This window comes from Pieris napi, chromosome 6 (assembly GCF_905475465.1).
Source record: "Pieris napi chromosome 6, ilPieNapi1.2, whole genome shotgun sequence".
In the NCBI taxonomy this organism is placed as follows: domain Eukaryota; kingdom Metazoa; phylum Arthropoda; class Insecta; order Lepidoptera; family Pieridae; genus Pieris; species Pieris napi.
This window is the reverse complement of record NC_062239.1, coordinates 241,163-261,401: the sequence shown is the minus strand read 5'-3', so window position 1 is coordinate 261,401 and position 20,239 is coordinate 241,163.

The following is a 20,239-nucleotide window of genomic DNA, read 5'->3' as shown; positions in this document are numbered from 1 at the left end:
ATCCTTATATTTATTTTAAAACTTTGCGACGTTTTGAGAGAACCGACTGATAACATATTTTGATTGGCTTTTTCTTTGCTATGTTATTACTTTATTCGAATATAACCACATTTAGATTTGGAAAAAAACTTGTAAAGGTTTTGTATGTAAAGGACACTTGTTAGAACTTAGAATCGCCCTCTGTGGCGATGCGAGTGAAATCAGCGTTCAGAAACAAAACGGGTTCAATAAAATACGACATTAACCCTCGTTGTATTCACACGGTCATAAGTTTCGGATTAAAAAAGGGAAGCGAGTGAGAAGGGTCGCCATTGTCCTCGTGACGCAATTATTAACTCACGATTCATATACTGTTTTGTGTTAAGGCAATAACTGTTTGCTGAGAGAGCAAGGTCAAAATTTTTAGGTGTTAAAATGTTTGAGATGACCTTCTCAATACATATTATGGGTGATATGTATTTCTTTTTTTGTGGTCATTCGTCTAGTATACTCATTTCAGTATAAAAATAAACTAAATCAAACTATGCAAAGCGCCAGAAAGCTCTGTCTATTATATATATCTATATATTTGAACAACGATTGTAGTATTTACGAACGAAATTGCAACCATATACTTTATAATATCCTCTAAAAGTGTTAAAGCAACAAAGTTTGTCTTCAGGAATTGCGATCGAATAAATTTTAGTGTCCAATATAAGAGATCCGCGAACTTCCCACGAGCTTATCTGTGCAATTTACTGCACAACTTTACAACATTTCATTCTAATGTTGATCTCTACTATTATTATAATAGCAATTTATAGTATTTAAATACAGCACGAAGGTACGATTTTAACCTCACTTTATGAAGTGTTTGTATACACACACATAACACGGCACATTTCAAACATTTTCAAAAATAAATTAGCGGTTTAACAATTTCATACATGCGATAGAAAAATAAATAAACCCCAAATGAATTTCTAACGCAGTTTGCAGAGAGGTGAAACCGAATATTCGCCAATAAGTGTAAAAATCCTTCTCCGATACGATGAGCGTTATTCAAATGTATTTAAATTGGAAAGATAAGCCAGCCATTTGCAATCGTTGACACCCTATTGCTTGTCGCTTAAGCGTAGCCGGAAATTTAAGGCTGTGGCCTGATTGGAGATTACACTCAATGTTATTTAGAGATTGCGTGAAATATGTAGGGAACTTTGATGAAACTAGCAATCACTATACGTATACATATATATAGGTTCATGTAACGTTGCAAATATGTAGTAAGTTATTTGTGAAGCACAGGCCGTAATGAATATAAAATGTTGTTGTTATATTAATTTTCTATGATAACTGTTGTACATATTATTATTTTTTTTGTTTTGCCATAATCGCCTTAAAAAATATAATACTAAATGCGTGTGTGCACACAGGCTAAGTGATATCTCCACATGGGTAATTCCTGAACATTTATTCGTTGGTACAATCAATTATTCAGTGATTGCACAATCAGTCTGATTATGGTATTTTGAGCCACCGGAAGACTTTTAAGGAATCGAATGTCAGTGGATTTTATTAGCCTATTCACGTAAGCACGGAAAAGCTTAATTCAAATGTATTGTATTTACTTTTTATGTCACTTGATATTATATAATTTATATATCAAGCAAAACATGTAGTTTTACGTTAAATAGATTCAGTAAAATGGAGGATAGATTATAAACTGAATGGTAAAATTGTTAGACACACCATGAACGAAGAGCAGAATACATTTTTTTACGGGAGAAAGGTTAAAGGACCCATTAATACCGTGGGGAGGTCAAAATTTTTCAATTTTTTTTCTACCATAAAATAATATTTTCTACATTTAAGTCTGTCTCAAATTTGCAATAGAAACCACTGGCCTGAACTGTGACGGAACAGAGAGATGTTGTGGTCTGAATGGAATCCATTTTGGCGCGTCCGCTGGCTCTCGGCTGCCAGCGGTATTTGGCCAGACATTGCTCTCTTAGTTGCTTTTTAATCTTATTTGCAACTAGTTTGGTTAATTGTTTCATTGTAGAACTTAAAATAATTGTTTACTAAAATTAAATGAACGGGAGTTCCGTAAAAGGAAAGGAATGACTACATTAAGTGCACAGTTGAATACTTTTGTAATAAAAACATAATATTATTTGGTTGGGTTCATCTCCATTACCATTTTGTATCTTATATCCATATTTATCTATTAAAGTAGCCGCAAAATTATTCAAACAATTACCCTATCGTTAACCATCGGCTCAATATCTTCCACATCTTTGAGCTCGAGGGGATATAAACAGCCAATAAATTGGCGCAATAAAAATAGTCAAGCATATAATTTAGCCTAATCGAGTCATAAAAGTACCCTTTCCGGTTATTCTACAAAAAATCTCCACATTTATACTTCAGCAACGCATTTCACCGTCCCTCGGGAGTGACGAGGCAAATGTTGCATACTAGACAAATTTTATTACATTACGCGCGTCCAATTAATTAAAAATTAACCTTATTACTACGACGTAAAGTTCAATTTGGCCCAGCAATGTATTCCAGGGCAATACAACTAAATGTGGCGTGGAAAAAGTTTTGCATAGAACCGAAGATTTTGTTAAGAGATAGGCTGTTTGCAATGTAACTTGCGCTTTAGGAAATAGTTAAGGTAAATGGGGGGTTGGCTGGGGGCCAGAGTTGGCGGAAAATCACTTGAAAAATTCTGGCATAAAATGATTCTTAGGTGTCGATAGTGATGCCAAGTGATACAATATCTACGGGATTCCAGTTAGTATTTATAAAATGCCGATTCAGTATTCTAATATTTGGTTTTCAACTATCGCAATGATACAAGGTTTCGTATTTAATAATCGTTCGTTCAATAAAGCTACAAGATTAAATACATACGTGGACAAATGCAATATAGAGTAGAGGAAAATAAGTTAAGAGGGTAACTATGTCCACAAATAACGGTGGAAAAACATTACAGTTTAATGTAATGAAATGGAGATAAATGCTAAGAAAAAAGATAAGAAGTGTTCGGCAAATTAAATTGAAAAGTCCACTACTACCCTGAAAAGAGTCCTATGTGTCGTTATTCTAACAATCGATTTTGAACTTTATTAAACAGCAATAAAAATCGAAGTAACATAAGGCCAATGCGATATGTTGGTTAAGCGAGTGAGGTATGGGGGAGAATTTGTGTCGTATCGGGTTTTAATTTCTTCTGAAAAGAATTAATGACTTTGCTTTGCGTTGGCTCTTTGTCGTTTCATACGTTAAAAAGTCTATTGGTTTTGTGGAAATATCCTTATCATAAATTTTGCGAGGTTAATAAATCTGAAAGTTAGTCCGTTCGAGATAATAAGTTTCAGTCTGGATCGAATTAGATTCTATTTTAAAATTAGTTGCCACTCAAAGGTATTCATTCCTTCACGGGGAGTTTGTGTCGTTAGTTCAGATAAAAAATCACTTTGATTTTAATAAGTTTTCCTAAGTTGATCGTTGATTTCATGTACACTCATTAGTTATTTAATACTAAGCAAAGGAGACACCCGACTTGAGTAAAAATATAATATATGATATGCGAGTCTTTTTGACACAAGGTTTATTGACCTGCCATACTATATAATATACTAATATTACCCGTAGGCTCAATTGCTAAGTGCGTGGGAGGAGCTACGTCAAATGACAAGGTTATAAGGGGTTGTATCAAATTGTATCAGGATATCCATCACGACCAGAATATTGACGCGATAGCATTTTTACTAACGATTTTGTAAATTCGTCTCTTAAAATTTTGCGAATATGTTTATTTCATTATTTATAAGTGAAACTATGCTTTGTTGTACATACCTATTGTATAAATAACCATCTGTCGGCGGTAAAAGGACGAGGGAATGTAGTTAAATATTTAGCCAACCACATTCACGATTGCATCCTCACAGGCCACTAACCCTTTCCCGGTGAAAAATTCATAAAATTCTCAATTTTCCGGGAATGTTTCAACCTGATTTCTCCAAGGTACACGTTTCAATGGTTTCATTTTTAGTTTTATGGGTTGTAGGATAGTATTGGTGTTTAATTTTTAGAAATAACCCAGCCGGTTGAAACTGCTAGAGACGGCTAGACTTTTCAGAAATCCCGGTTTTTATATTTAGCAATATAAAAATGAGTATAAACAATTTTCCCGATGCAGTATCTGGAATGCAAAGTGCAAGTTTTTGTATGAAATGAATTATGATTAAAGCGCCATTCTGATGATGCGAGAGAAAACATAAAAGTAATCTGAATTCATAATGTAATCAAGAATAATTTGCTCTTCGCAAGCGTTTATCCGTTTAAAACAGATTTTTTAAATGAAAAACTGGGCATGAACTCATGAAGCGTTATTATCTACATGTTATTATATTTGGCAAATTTATTAAAAGTAGCCTTCGCTTTGGTTAAAAATTTTAACATGATAGTAGATAAAACTCATTTTCTACAAAAATACGTTCACGCCATAATATACAACTATTGTACTGTGTTTTAGCACTTTGGCAAATCAAATTTTGTACTTTACGTCCATTTAAAGCCAGACGATAGAAACATTGCAAAGATATTTCTGCAAAAGTTTTTTGTTGTTATTTATTCAACTTACGTAATGTAAACTTTGTAAAAAATATTAAATAAAGTTCGTTAAGCACAGCTTAATCAGTGCCCAATTCAATCTAATCCTTAATTTTGAGTGGACAAAATTGAGTTCTCGTTAGTACTGTAGGGACAGCGGAGTCTATTTCCTGGCTGTAATCGAGTGCATCCACCCATCAGGGGCATTAGGCAAATATTAACTGACTTCCGGGTGGCTCTGGACACCTGACGAGCTCTTGCTCTATTTTGAGATGTCAGCTTGTCGGTTTTCAGGTAGACGCGGTTATTTTGTACAACCTGTTGTAAATATCTTTATAATGAGGAACATTACGAAGACTTTTAAAGACCCAAATAAATATACTCTTCTCACACCTCAAAGTATAATACACCGCCGTGTTTGCTTACATAGCGATACAAAGATAAGAACGATTCCTTTTTATTTCATCTGGGCAGTACAGTTGGCGGGTCTAAAACAGCAATAACGTGGCTATAACGTTACAACATTAGTAAAAAGACCGTAAAGTCTCTCTTTAACGCGAAGTGAAGCCGATATATAAGAATAAATACGTCGTAAGTAACACCCACCCCTCATTTGTTTGAATTTACCCACATCCACTCGGATTTAGGGGCGAGCCACTTTTTAAATCCTTATTGAACTGGCTATGTATTATACTTACATTGGCCTTGATTTTTGGTCGCCCCTTTTATATGATGCCTTGGTATTACGATAAGGATAAAATGGAAATCCTTCGGTAACCTTGAAATATTTTTCATATCTTTTAATTAAAATGTTTGTGCGTTTACTACTTAATAAGTAGAAGAAGTCTTATATTCTTACATTGAAAGTAATTACGATCGAGATTACGTAGAAAAACTCATATTACTAACAATTGAGTGGGCCCGAGAAAAGTTTCAATAATTCAACAAATCAAATAGGCCGAAAGAAGATTGTTATTTTACGCAGTTAAAAAGTTTTCGCGTAAATAAACAACAAACGGGAAATTTGAGCAACTTCGAGCTTCAGTTATACTAAGTGTCTGAAAAAACAAGCTATCAGGTTTTATTTGACTTTCAACACTCGGTTTAAAGTGAATATTTTTATGTTTTTCAGTTGATTTTATTTTACAAGTTAAAACACCTGTCAAGTCAAAAGGCACGTGTCATACTACGCCTCTTGCGGAATCTGAATGTAGTCATGATCTCCATAATTTATATGTATATGATACGATATATGTATACGAATATATGACGGATATAGTGTACCTAAAGTGCTACGATGCAAGTTCAACCACTTCACAAATCACTTCCAGTGTTGAGAACGCCCAATAGAGAAAAGAGAATTTAAAGATGAAATATGCGTGCACAGAAGGAACTTGGTTGGTAGTTAAAATTAAGTAGCTAAAATCCATTTAGATCAGCCATAACATGTTAGAAATGTTAAACTAAAAATAAAAAATTGCGTGTTATTTTGTTTATTCAATTTGCGAGTAGGCGTCACGTCAAAGATTCAAGGCTCCATTATGATGCTCCTGCCAAAGCCTCTCGGTCTCCCTCAGGACCTGTCCGTTATCTTTTTTATTGCCAGACTTGTTTTGATTTAATATATCTGTCTTACTTGATTTTATTTTATAACTTTTTGTACGATGTTTATTTATTTATTTATTTTATTTATTTATTGACACTTCATTGCAGAAACATGATACAATTGACATAATTAAATGAAAATGAGGACAACTGGCGGCCTTATCGCTCTCAAACGATCTCTTCCATACAACCACTGTGAAAAAAAAATAAGGTTAGCCAGAACTGCAAAAATACTTTTAGATCAAATATAGTTCGAAATACATAGTTTTAGGTTAATAAAATTTGATGAGGGTGATCCAAAATATTTTTAGTCGGCCGATCGTCACATTTTTTGAGTTTGCTTTTGACCATTGCTTAGTTTTACTCGGGTTATGTTAGACGCATATTTTTTTTGAATTAAACCTATTTGTTATTTATATTTGTTAATACGTGGGTAACACTGAAAATGTTTAGAACTGGCCAGTTAGAAACATTGCTAATGAAAACTTTTTTGAATTTCAATTTTAGAACTCTTTGGTAACCTATGTATATTGCATTCATTTGTCATTTGTTTTAGGGAATTGGCGGCAAATCTAAAACTCTTGTTACACGTGAAAATGAACCTAACGCGTGAAAATTGTCGGTCATTGATTTATTATGACTTTCGTTGTGGGCTTACTCAACAACAAAGCTATGATAGGCTGCGATTATCATTTCTTAATGAAGCCCCATCTTTTGCCACTATTTACAATTGGTTTGACGCGTTTAAGCGTGGACGTAGCAATCTCAATGATGAACCGCGTGAGGGACGTCCTTCAACAGCAACCCATATTTTAACCGACGACCAGAAACACCTTCGTATGGACTGGTGTCGCCAAATGTTAGATAAGTTCAACGGCGGTGACTCAAATGCTGTATTTAACATCGTCAAAGGTGATGAAAGCTGGATATATTGCTACGAACCCGAAACCAAAAGACAATCAGCTCAGTGGGTGTTTCCTTAAAGTTAAGGAAAAAAGATGATTGCCTCAGTCATTGGTCGGAAAGGTCATTTCGCGACAGTTGTACTAGAAGATGGAAGGACAGTTACTGCAGACTGGTATATGTCAATCGCTTTTTGCCTGTTGTCTTGGAAAAAATTCGACAGCAGCGCCCTCGAAGCAGGATCCTCCATCACCACGACAATGCTTCAGCGCACTCCGCAATACGGACTGCTGAATATTTAACTGTGGCAGATAGGGTCGAGATAATGAGTCATCCGCTTTACAGTCCTGACCTGGCGCCCTGCGACTTTCATTCATTCCCAAGAACGAAAGATATAATTCGAAGTATTCGCTTTACGAGCCCTGAAGATGCGGTGAAAGCGTACGAAAATGCCATAGAAGAGACCCCTAAGGAAGAATGGGCCCACTGCTTTTCTCAGTGGTTCCATCGAATGCGACGATGTGTAGAGAGGAACGGAGATTACTTCGAAAAACAATAAAAGTATTAGCAACATTTTTAATTTCCTAATCATTTTCAGTATTAAGGTAGTTACGTCCTCAATTTATAATTTTATAGTTAGTGTTTTGTGCGTTTCAACTATTGTGAGGCAAGGTATCCGTATCAGTCTAACCTCTCTTTGTTCCCAAACTAATACAATTTCTCCAAATCCTAATGTGTCTTTCTTCTTGGTAAGGATACATCGTAACGGCCACCGAGCCGTTCTTTGCGGAACAATACATTTTTTATGGACTATGAGTTTATTGACATCTTAATTAAATTTTAATAAACTTGCTAAAATTACCTTAACTAAATTCGCTATTAATAAAAACTTCAATAACAATTTGTTTTAATTTTACTTTATTACCGACATCAACTCTCTGCTTTTACGAAGTTCGCAAGGAGAGTCATTGACGAAACTACCAATATAGCGTCGCGCTCGTTAAACTAAATTAATTCAAAGTGTTTACGATGATATCTCATTTATTTGATGAGTTATGAAAGCAAAGTGAAACTTCAATAGTTATTAACTTTTTATTAGTTATGACTATGAAAATACCGCATTGGCCCGATTAAAAGAAATATGTTAAAATAGTTTTTTATATATGACGGAGTGAGAGAGGAAGATGAACAAGAGTAAGGAGTTACTTACATCTTAACCATGACATTTTGAACAACAGAAAAGCTAGAAATTAACCACCGAAGAAAAATAATTATAATTTTGAACAATTTATTGCCCCTTCGGGTAAACTACATTCAAATATTATGTGCCACTTAACTGGGTATAATTAATTATATTTTGTTGTATTAAACGACCAGTCTGTTCTCTTTGGACATTGTGGCTTAAAAAGGTAATGTTAACATGAACATAAATTTTATTTTACACTTCCAACTTTTAAATGCGTTTACGTGTTGTGTACGCAGGACAAATAATAAAATCAGCGACAAACTCGCTAAAATAGTTTTGCTGTTATTAAAAATCAGCTTTCAGATTAGAAAGAAGATTAAAAAAAAGGCAATTTTAGCTTTAGATAAAGGAGACTTCGTCGAAAAATGATTATTGAACATTCATTTAAATTATTGCATTGAAGTTATTCATGCCAATAACTTTAAATACTTCAAAGCCTTTTTGTAACAACTGCAATAGTTATAATGAAGTTGTTGAAAACAATGCAATTTTTGTCTGGTTTTTTTGTATTCCGGATAAATTTAAATTGATACTGTCAATAAGTCGGTCCGAATTTTTAGTTCAAAGTTGGAACCTATAAGCGATATGTGTAGTTAAATTTTAAATGATACCACTGGTAATCGTAAAGTTGTTCAGGAATCAATACGTAGTTTCAGCAATCGGCGTCGCTGTGAATATCGCCGGCTAGTTTAGACAATGCTATAAAGCGAGCTCCTCCGGGAACCCTAATCTGGGAATAATGCTTGATATACACTAAAGTTTTTGGACGTTAAAATTGCACTTTATTAGTTCTTAATACGTTGTGACGGAAGAAGTTTACTTATCACTCAGAGACAGGTTAAGGTAAATGTTGAGCTATCACTGAATATCGCTTATAAATCACTATTGTTCATTGAAAAATATTTTTAAAGTAAATTAGTAGAATTAGTAGATAACAGTATTGCCGTAAAAATAAAATATGATAATGAAATAAATAAAAAACTGCTTCAGTTACTCGGTGTCATACGTTATGGTTCATACAAGATATTTCCGGTGAAAATAAATACTGTTATCGAGTCCTATATTTTTAAATCAAGTGTAAATTTTTGTCAGTGTACGTCGTATTTCTCAGGTCAATAGCACGGCAAGGCTATAAATTCCACCAAAGGACCTCGCCGAAACGGTTGCTTATCACAGACCCTCCCTTGGTGGATATATACCACTGTTTTTGTCTCTACTGATACATCGATTTAAATTCGGATGTTTGTGTGCCACACGTAAACTAAGCAAGGTAACGTTAAAGGTTTTTATAAACTGCAGCTTATTTTACATAAAAGCTCCTAACGAGCCTCTCGTAAGCCATCATATTGTTATTATTCTAAGAAAGCTTACTGGGCCGCGCTTGTGCACTAACACCGTTGAGTAGGCACAGGTGCGGTTCTGCGAATTGGCTCGCCGTGCGCAGCGCAATTCATTCGAGAGATTAAACACGTTATTGCGCAAATACATATTCAAAGTTTGATTTCAAGCCCCCAAATTACAAATAGAGAACTTCTCTTGCTTGTATGTTGTTGCGTTGTACAAGCCAAATTATAATTGAACTCCATTACCTGTTTTCATTTGTTAAAACATGGAAACGATTATACGTAATTCTAAAATAATGTACATCTAAACACAAAATATTCTACAATTATTGTTGAGCTTTGAAGTATTATGTGTCCCTTATAGTATTCAGTACATTTCCATTTTCAGGATTATGACCTTTTGAGGCTGGTCAGATTAATTTACAAATTTAGTTTTATTTCGCGCGTTTAAATTAGTTTTCCTTAAGGATGGTTTAATACAATACAGAGTACAAATTAACTGTCAATAAAATTGATAATCGGATATCAGATCGGCTACGGCCGTAGGTGGTCGTCAGGAGCGTAGGCGTGATGCTAATCAGAAAACTACCGTAGCCCTTAAGTTATAAGTAGTTGGCGTAAGTAAAATTTCATTTATATTATTGACATAACTTTTACACATTTAAAGAAAACACTTTTTTACCGGATTGAAGTTATGTATTATTATGAATTTACAATTATTTTACATACTTTTAAATTTTTCCGACGTTTCGCGTGCTTTACAGCGTGCGTGGTCACGGTGACTGAAGACAAAAGGTTTTAAGTATTTTACAATATTCTTGAGAATTTGGTAATTTTGTTTATCTAGATAAGTTCTATTATATATTATCCTGTCAATTTGTACAACAACATATTATCATAATTTAGTATAACAAAAGTAAATGCATATGTGTAGTGCTACTCACAATCGCTCCTAATTTAAGGCAAGCGTGGAGTAGATTGGGGTCCAGCGGTCATCTGGGATAACAGCGCTTTCACGCGGCACCCGGGTCGTCCCCGGGGCATTATTGTTCCCCAAATTTCATGCTACGACTTTATGCTGTCATAACCCCAATGATTGCTGCTTGTTGTTTCTAACAGTTTAGTTCTATACGTATTCCTTGACGGGAAACAGTACATTTGAATATTTGCGCTAAATTAATAACCGATATGCACTGCCGGTAAATTCTATACGAATTACAACGAGGTCGCTTCCTGCCGTTCCCTTAGATCTTTTGAGCTACGACATGGATTTTAATGCAGTTATCATCAATGGACGGAGCGTTTCAAAGGTTTATAATAACCACTACAGAGTATTGAGGATGAAGTATGGTGAACAGTTCCTCCGACCTAAAGAGAGAATCCTCGACCAGACTCGAGGTGATCGCAGTCATTGTAGCCTGAGGATCTAGGTGACGCTACAGTATAAAACAAAGTATACTTTCCGTTGCCGGTTCTGGAAACCCTGATATGTTCCATCTGCTACTGCTGCTCATCCACCTATCTACTTGACGGCCTCCCTCTCTTTCTTTATTAATGCAAATGAAGAACCAGTTCACGATATCTCGAAACACTTCTCCTCTACCCTGACCGTATGACGCGATCTTCCATTTGATTGTCATCTTTACATTGTCGAATTACGTTCAAATAATATATCATATTTGTTTATATCATAGTTTTCAGTTTTGAATAGTTCGCGTTTGTAGGTGCCCAGATTTGGCACCCATAAGTAGGTACAGGGAGTATACAGGTATGAAAAAACTAACGCTACATTAACTCAGAGGTTTCTATATTTTTCATAAGTTCCTATAGGCTTCAATACTGTTTCTTTATCTATCAATTTCCTTCGTGGTGAAATCTGAAGGTGAGCTTATTTGGCCATTGTAGACGTATTTATCATTCCAATCCCTTACACCATTTATTTATTGTCGATATTTTTATATTATATATTGTATAACTTTATCAAATTTATTTAAAGTTAAATAATCGTTATATTTCTTTGCCTTAACCAAAGTGGTGTCCACAAAGGACAAGCAACAGTCTATGATTGATGATGAGTTATCGTCGGAAGCATTAATTAGTTTGCTGACTTTCGTGAAACTGTGCATTACACTACTAAATATAATCTATATAATATTATAAGTACCAAAATAACTTTGTATTATTTAGTAATAAAATCATTTAATTTTATATTTTATTAATTTGTACCAATGTTTTTATTTACAAGAATATAAGTTAATTTTTATTAAAAGGAAGGTGGAATAAAAAGTAATACAATACGCAAAAAATATATTTAAAGCGAATCCTAGTTTTAAATGTTTTGAATAAGCAAAAATGAATTCACAACATTTTTCCTGGACGCAAACAGAATATATAATTCGTTTATCCAATATTTAGGGCTCTCTTTGCGATATTAAGAAGAAAGGGGTCTTCTAATTTGATTAGTAAATAAAAATACAAAGGAAAAATATCTTTTGCACATATTGTTTGTACTCAGTAGTTATTTTAAAGGTATTTTTAATTGATACCACGGTTACCATTATAAATAAAGTTAACTGATTTTGATTTATATACAATACTTCCATTTTGGTTTAGTAATTTCACGAGTTGTTTATGTAATTAAATAATCTCGTGCATCAAAAGCCTTGTCATAAACATAATAAATTATTCAAAAGTACTTTCAATCAGTATGGCCAATATTTGAAACCATCTGAATTTTAATATTCGAGCAAAAACTCGCTGAAGCTTCACTAGTACGTAATGTATTGAAAAATGAAAGTTATTGAAATGTTGCTATTATTGAGGAATAACGAATTTTTCAAACGAAATTTTACTAACACAGATTACATTTGTTCATTCAGTTATAAATATAAAATATCTCCTATGTAAATACTATGCTAATATTTTCCGTTTTCTAATAATGCTACGAAAGTTTGGGAGCTCCAAAGGAACACGAAGCTGACTAATTTATCCGTTTGTTTCTTTGATAAGCCTTCTATGACATATACTTACAGTTCGATTGTTTTCTTGGCTGTGGAAAACAACGAGCAAGTGTGGCTGGTGCTGGAACGTACGACCTCAGGGTTCTCTGTTCAACTGCTACAGCAGAATTAATACAACGTATAATTTACAAAACAAACAATAACATTATAAAATTTATATTTCATGTTTAACAGCCTTATTTAATTTGTTACATTTAAAATGACTATAAATGTTGCTTATATAATTGGTTCCGTAAACTAACAATCGCGATCTTCACACGAAGGCACTCCTGCGAAGCCTCTCTCTCTAATTTCCGCTCGATGGCCCTGTTGACGGCTCCCCCGAGGAAATCTTTGAAGGTGTTGCGATCAATTAGTTTCGCTATTCGTACAAAAATATATTTCGCTATCAATGAAATGGAACGCAATTTATTTCTTACCTTTGCTCGTTGCTTCACTTACGTGGAAGAATCGGCGATGTTTTTCACAAATAGAATTACTATCTTATTATTTCAAGCGTGAATTTTAGTAAATATTTAGTTGTTCCTTTTTTGTTTATAAAGTAAATTAAACATTTATAACGCAATACACCTACATTATTAATCTTGTTTTATTTAACATAACCAATACAAATTACACAATTTAGTTACATATTTAGATAATCTGATTTTGTGAAAGTTCCTACTTCTACTACTACTACTACTACAACCATTCATTATCTCCGTTTATACGGCTGTACTTAAAAAGGAGCCGTATTATTATCGCATTAATGAGGTAAATCGTGCGAAAGGAATGAGATAAAACAGGTCAATTCAGTAGTTTCGTTAATTTATTTCGATGTTTCTCGCCGCAAATGGAATTTTAATTATTACCTCCCTCCAACATTACGAGGTAATTGTTGGTGAATAAAGCCTATTGGGAATTATTATTATGGTAAGCCTTTATGGTATAGTGATAATAACGGTTTATTTCAAATAAAATATAGTAAATTTTCATTAAATAAAACATTTTAAGAATATGTATGTATAGCAATTGACTATTGTTTTAATTAAAGTCTAGGCAGGCTGATTCTTTTGATTTAGATTTATACAACATTTATTTAATAGATTTATCGAAAATCTATCGGACAGCGTGTGTCAGACAGAGGAGGCTGATCACCTACTTGCCTATTAGAGTGACAAATGATCATGAAACAGATACAGAAATCTGAGGCCTAGACCTAAAAAGGGTGTAACGCCACTGATTTATTTATTTTATTTCCACGTTTTATGTACATGCATTTACATTACAACACACATTATTTGAGGGTGATAAGTGCCTTTTTGACGACCGTGACGACGACGAAGTGCATTACCAGGTTCTTATGAGATCGTCGCCAGCTTACGACTTGCCTTCAGATTCATGTAATATTAAGGCAAATGATTTGAAGTGAGTCGAAAAACGCAATTATTTGAGCAACAAAAGAGTCGAGTACGCTTTTGTTAAGCGGAAATTAGTGCCTCAAGGCGCTCGTGAAAGCCTCCGGGACCGGATGTGACGAATTTCCTCAGCACAAGTGGCCAGCGATGCTAAATTAGATGCTGTTTTGGGCAGTTTCAATCCATTGTGTTTTTAAACTATTGTAAGTTTGTTACTTGGATTTATTTTGTAATGAAAACATCTGTTTCTTACATTAATCGGATTAAGACAACAACAAAACTTCATGCAAACGAGAATATCGATAACAGAACTATATAAAAGGAAAATTACTTTACGAGAAAGAAGCCTTCGATACACTGGATTAGCACAGAATACAGGCAACAGTAGCATTATTCAAAATAACGTTATTTCAATTACAATCAAGTATTAATTGTATACAGTAAATAGCTGGTCCATAAATTACCATTGGGTTACAATCAAAGTCCATTACAATCAATTGTTAATGGACGTTTTTAATATGTGCCATATAAGAAGTAAATTCAGCCCGTCATGTGTTGCATAAACTGGCAGTTTTGTCCGCCAACTGTCGGCAACATAATACAAGTACAATCTTAGAGAAGACCCCTCCCCTTGGCACTAATCACGCGCTGCAGCTGCGCAGCTCTCTCTTCCGATAAACTTGCATCCTATTATCTTCCTTTAAGCTTGACAATGTGTACAATTGTAGATGTTTTTATCCTTACTTCAATAGAAATAGTATTATTTACGCCTACAATAAAAACGATTAAACCTGATTCTCATATTTGTAAATAATTATTTGTATAGCGCAGGTGAAAAAGAGCGCGGACATAATAAATATGATACATTACTTTACCGTTTCGTCTATCTTTTTTTCGTGAAAGTAGAACAATGGGCTTTGAATGTATAATGTTGCTGAAATTCGCTAATCTTTCATGATGAGAGAAGTTGAATGAACTTTTTAATATTAATCACACGCGGCAGGCTTTGTCCGAAAACAAATGAATACTCAATGTGTGTACTTAGCTCAACCACTGATTCCACACATAATTGACGTCTGCTTTACTATACAAAAATTGCTTAAACACATTAAACATTGTGTAATATTGTAGGACACAATATAATTAATAGGCGTTTTGGTTATGATAAGATAACGACCCACTTTATAATATTTATTCGCACCCACAAAAGGTCTCTCCTTTTCAAGAGTAGTGAGATCTTTGCGGCATTTCGTTTCATTAATCATTGAAGTAAAAAGTTTACTCTGAGCATGCGACAGTTACACTGAGTTCCTTTCCTTTTTTAGTAGTTCCTCAGTCCAGTAATGAAAATATTGATTAAGAAAACACGGCGCTAATAATATAAGCGACATAACGCCAGAATCAATCAGCCCCCGCCGTTACAGAGTGCGAGAAAAATTGTGAATCAATCTATTTCTATTTGGTAGCTTCGCCCGAGCGACCATTATCATAATGCGATGGCGGCCCGATCCTATAATCAGATATTATGTGAGACCTTCCACGTTATGTATGTATATTTTTATTGTAAGATATAAGGGACGCGTTTCGCCTCACAAATGATATGTTTTTCGATTCCTGCGGTTGATATCTGTAATAGCTTTTGGACGTTTTTGTTTTTCGTCCCTTTATAAGTTCACTGTCCGAAGTTTATCTTTTTAATAGTTTGGTGACCACGTGAGGTTAAATAACAAATTAAGTCTCAAATTTATTTCTGTCTAACATATAATTCAGAGTGTGTTCACATCTACTTAAGCGAGCTAATGGAAGATTTATAATATTCAAGCAGTACCTAGTAAAATAAGGATATTAGATATAATTAGTATATTGTGTAAAAAATAAGCATCTTGGAAAGCGTACTTATATTTTATAATAATTAGATATATATATAATTTATATTTATCAAATGGTAAACACCGTAAAATCTGAAAAGAAAAACGTAATCTGAAAACATTTAAGGGTAAATAGTTGAGAATCATGCATTATGTATCGAGACGTCTCTGAACTGTTAGACCTACGCCGTCTCACTCATAAGCGTCCGTTTATTTCACAAACACTTACATTATGCTAACGCCCCTTTTACACTATTATTATGAAAAGGAAAAGTAAATAAATTACGAGTATTTAACAATATGTGTGACTAGTGAAAGCAGTGCTGGCCTAGTAAGTAAGACAAATGATTTTCATTTAATTTTTTCACCAACTTTTTGTAAATTTTGTGATAATTTTAATAAACCCCTTTAAAATTATTTTAAATAGCAAAAAATACGAAGATAAATTTATTGATAATTAATTTGTTTGTACAATGTATATGGTTCCTTAAGGTATTGACGCTTTTTATTTGTCTATCAACCATCAAATGTGCTCACCGTTCTTCGTTTATGTTTGAAGACTTCTATAGAATTTAACCTTGTCTTAAAACAATTGAAAGTGTGTCTTTATTTTCACTGCAATAAATATTTTAGCGAGGCCTAAATAAAAACACTAAATGAACGCCTGGCATTTATAATAAAAAAAAAATTAAATATTGAGATATAATATAAGAAAGGAATGCAACTCGCACGAAACTCTAGTTTCACACTGACTAGTCAGTTTTGATTCTCAATTTTGCAATGTGTACATACAGAACCTTGATTAAGTCCTCTAAGAAATCCTTAAAGTTTAACTGATTTTGATTCAGGGTTAGGAAAGTTTGCTCATCGCGCGTCGATCACAAGTCAGCAATTAGTTGGGCCCAGCGTGTCGTAATTTTCCAGACCGCTTGCCCTAATTAGGTCAACCGGGACCGTCCCAGACCCTTCGGACACTTTGAGATACCTCGTTTAAACCCAGTAGGGTTCTTAAACGGATGTCTTAAATACGAGTTAGGAATTGGAATTTTTAATAGGTATAAACGATGACGCCAACGTCTCCGAATCTCCGAATGACGACAAAAGATGTATTTTTAAATCGTATATACGTTTTTAAAATTAATAACTTATATTTTCTACTACTTATATTTTATGAAAGTGCCATTGTGTAGTTCTGAATGTTTTGCTATTAATAAAGCATTCCTTCTCGGTGCGGTTGAGATTTCTAATTCATGCGATAAATAGCACATTTCGTTCGTATTTGCATTTGCCGCTAAGGCGGAAATTGCTTGCAAAATCTCAACATTAATGTGCTTTTAACGAGCCATTGTAGTAATGGAGGAGGCATTTTATTTTGTGCATGTGCAATTGTGCATTTTAAATTGTGTTATAATATGGAACTCTGCTATTGTATTGCTACGGTGTGCAGCTACGAAGATATTTTTCCTCACATATGGCACGTAACAACAGCAACAGTTCGGTACAGTGTAGTTAAAAAGCATTTTCATAATGGTCTTTGAACTATGTTAAAATTTTACACTATTTTAATAAAATATATTTTTACATTATTAACCATTATTATTATTAATCCAGTTTCATATTTATTAATAATTAAAATATTTTAAAATGAAAGTTTCATCACAATCAAGTTCCACCAAAATTGAATCCCTCAACTAGCTTTAATAGGTGCCGTCGTCAACACATTAGACATATTATGATCATTATATATACCTACTGTATTAATTAATGCGAAGTTTATTATACGTTGCTTTAAATAGGAATTCGCATAGAGAATATTCGTAACTCCTTCCGCTTGGCCAATGAGATGCAAATGTAGGAGCGAGTGCGGTTAGGCTACAGCCAGAATTGTGTCGTTGTGCCGAAACTCAGGTGACGTGAAGATAGCCGGCCCGTTACTGGGGCGTTACCTGCGATAAACATTTAGTTGGATTGTCCTAATGTTGCACTGTGGCCGTCGGCGGCGATTACGCAAGATGTAGGGCTAAATGCTCTCACAGTAGCTATAAATCGTACTTTATTCCATTATCTTAATATATATCGTTAGATTTGCTATACTTTTGTATTAAAGCAAGTCTAAATAATGTCAGTGTCTGACAGATTTAAAGCGTAGTGGATTATTGAGATACTTTAAAAAGATACTTTGATAAAAAGTTTATAACAGTATTTTGTGTATGGTTCTATTTACCACCTCTTAAATATTAAACTCTTGCGACAATACCTACCTCTACGTAGGTATCCATTGTTGGTAGAGGATTTTGAAGAAATAGTTGTATTAGTTAAAGTTATAGGCATTTTGTCGTCTATAGTTATGAATCGAGTCAACAATCGGTCGAAATCTTGTTGCAACAAACCCAAACAGCATCGTGAAATTCTCAGACTCTTTTGTTCCTGTCAGAAAGCCTTCTTCGGGCGCCCGGCGCGGTGACAACATGACATGTTTTTCATACACAAATAGTTGTGCTGGACACTTCCTATAGAAATCTTAAATTCTTCCGCTATGAAACTGTAACACGTCAATCTCTAAGAAAAAGTCTCCAATTTTTGTAATCATTAGTTCTACGACTTCCAACGAAGACGTCCCGTGCGAGGGTCGTCGTTATTGGTAGTTCTTCCCCGCTTGAACGAAGCACACCAACGAGCAAACGTATAATATGGAGGAGAATTAACCCCTTATGGTGATTAATATCTGATTGAAAAATGGTATGATAATAACATTTTAAACAGATATTCCATCGAAAACTCAATTTTAGCAAGTTTAACTAGTTCCGGCACTACGCTGAGAAATGACTTCTATTCTCAAAAAAACCAAATAGAAGTCATCGATTGTTGTATTATTATTACGTATATATGTATGGGTTATACCTGTCAATATTTATTATTATTATTAAATTGTTAATTAGTAACTCCACAATACACACCACATTGTTGAGTATAAATGTAACTTATAATAATTTAACGGGACATAATTTGTAGTAATCAAAAGTATAGTTATTAGTTAATCTAAAAACTAGTTGGTGTTAACCAAATAGTTTCGTAACTCTCTTCGGAAGGATAATGGATATGAGTTTATTAACAGTATAATTTACTTTGATCATAATTTTCCTATATATATAATATTATAATTATTCTGTGTATATATATATAATTTTCCTCTCATATTAATAACCAATAGCTGTGAGAGGTCCAAAATAAAATGTTTATCATATTATTGATTTCTTGAATCGCAAAAATATTATTATTTACAATGGATTGTAAGTATATCTTATAGTGAATGTTTGCAGTTAATGAACATAACTTTATAATTCAGGAAGCACGCAATATAACCGCTCTACACAAATATCGCTTTTTGTGCACATTGTCTACAGAGATCCTCTTAGTTTTTGTGAATATTAATCGACAAAGTTTACGGACGATAGTATGATATTATGTGTTTGTTAATTTGAGTTAAGTTACATGGTTTGAGAAAATCTAAAAGTGTTTTCTAAGTGTTTCTTTTTTCTACATTCGTACTTATTTTATGCTTGGCCAAGAAATCCCCTTAAACCACAATTAGGGCTTGGGTATTAAAGAAAGTGGCGAAATGTTTTTACCAGTTCTTCTCGCCGGCTCTACGCCCTTGTTTTGGGAACTGGTATTAAATGCAAATTTATATCTTTTCTGTTTTTAATTGACGTTAATAAGTGTAGATATAGTTATGAGCATAATTAAAATAAATAGGATTTTATACCCAGCGTACAATCATTTAGTTAACACAATGTTTACTTGTTTATGCGAGCATGTTATCAACATAGTTTCCATAAAAAGATGGTCTTCATTTCTAGTTGTATGATAACTCTGTATACATATAATCATATGTCAGTATATAGCAAGTGCAGTAAAATTGAGTAAAATAACGTATGTCAAAGGCAATCACGGGAGGACGAGGCTACACCGACACTTAACAAAGTCCGCCGGCCACGCGGCGGCGACAGCGGACATTTGCAATGCTAATATCATATTTGCTCTTGCCCCAACGAACTGGGATAAGTCACTGTTGTGCAAACTCTAACTCATAACAATATTACTTTTAGGTTATTGTATATATATGATAAATTTATTGCAAGAAAAAATGGAGATATATATATTAAATAGTAATAGAGAATTGTCAGTTTTATTTTTGATCAGAAAACAAAAATGTTTAATTAATATACTAAATATATAAGTATTTATCTACTAA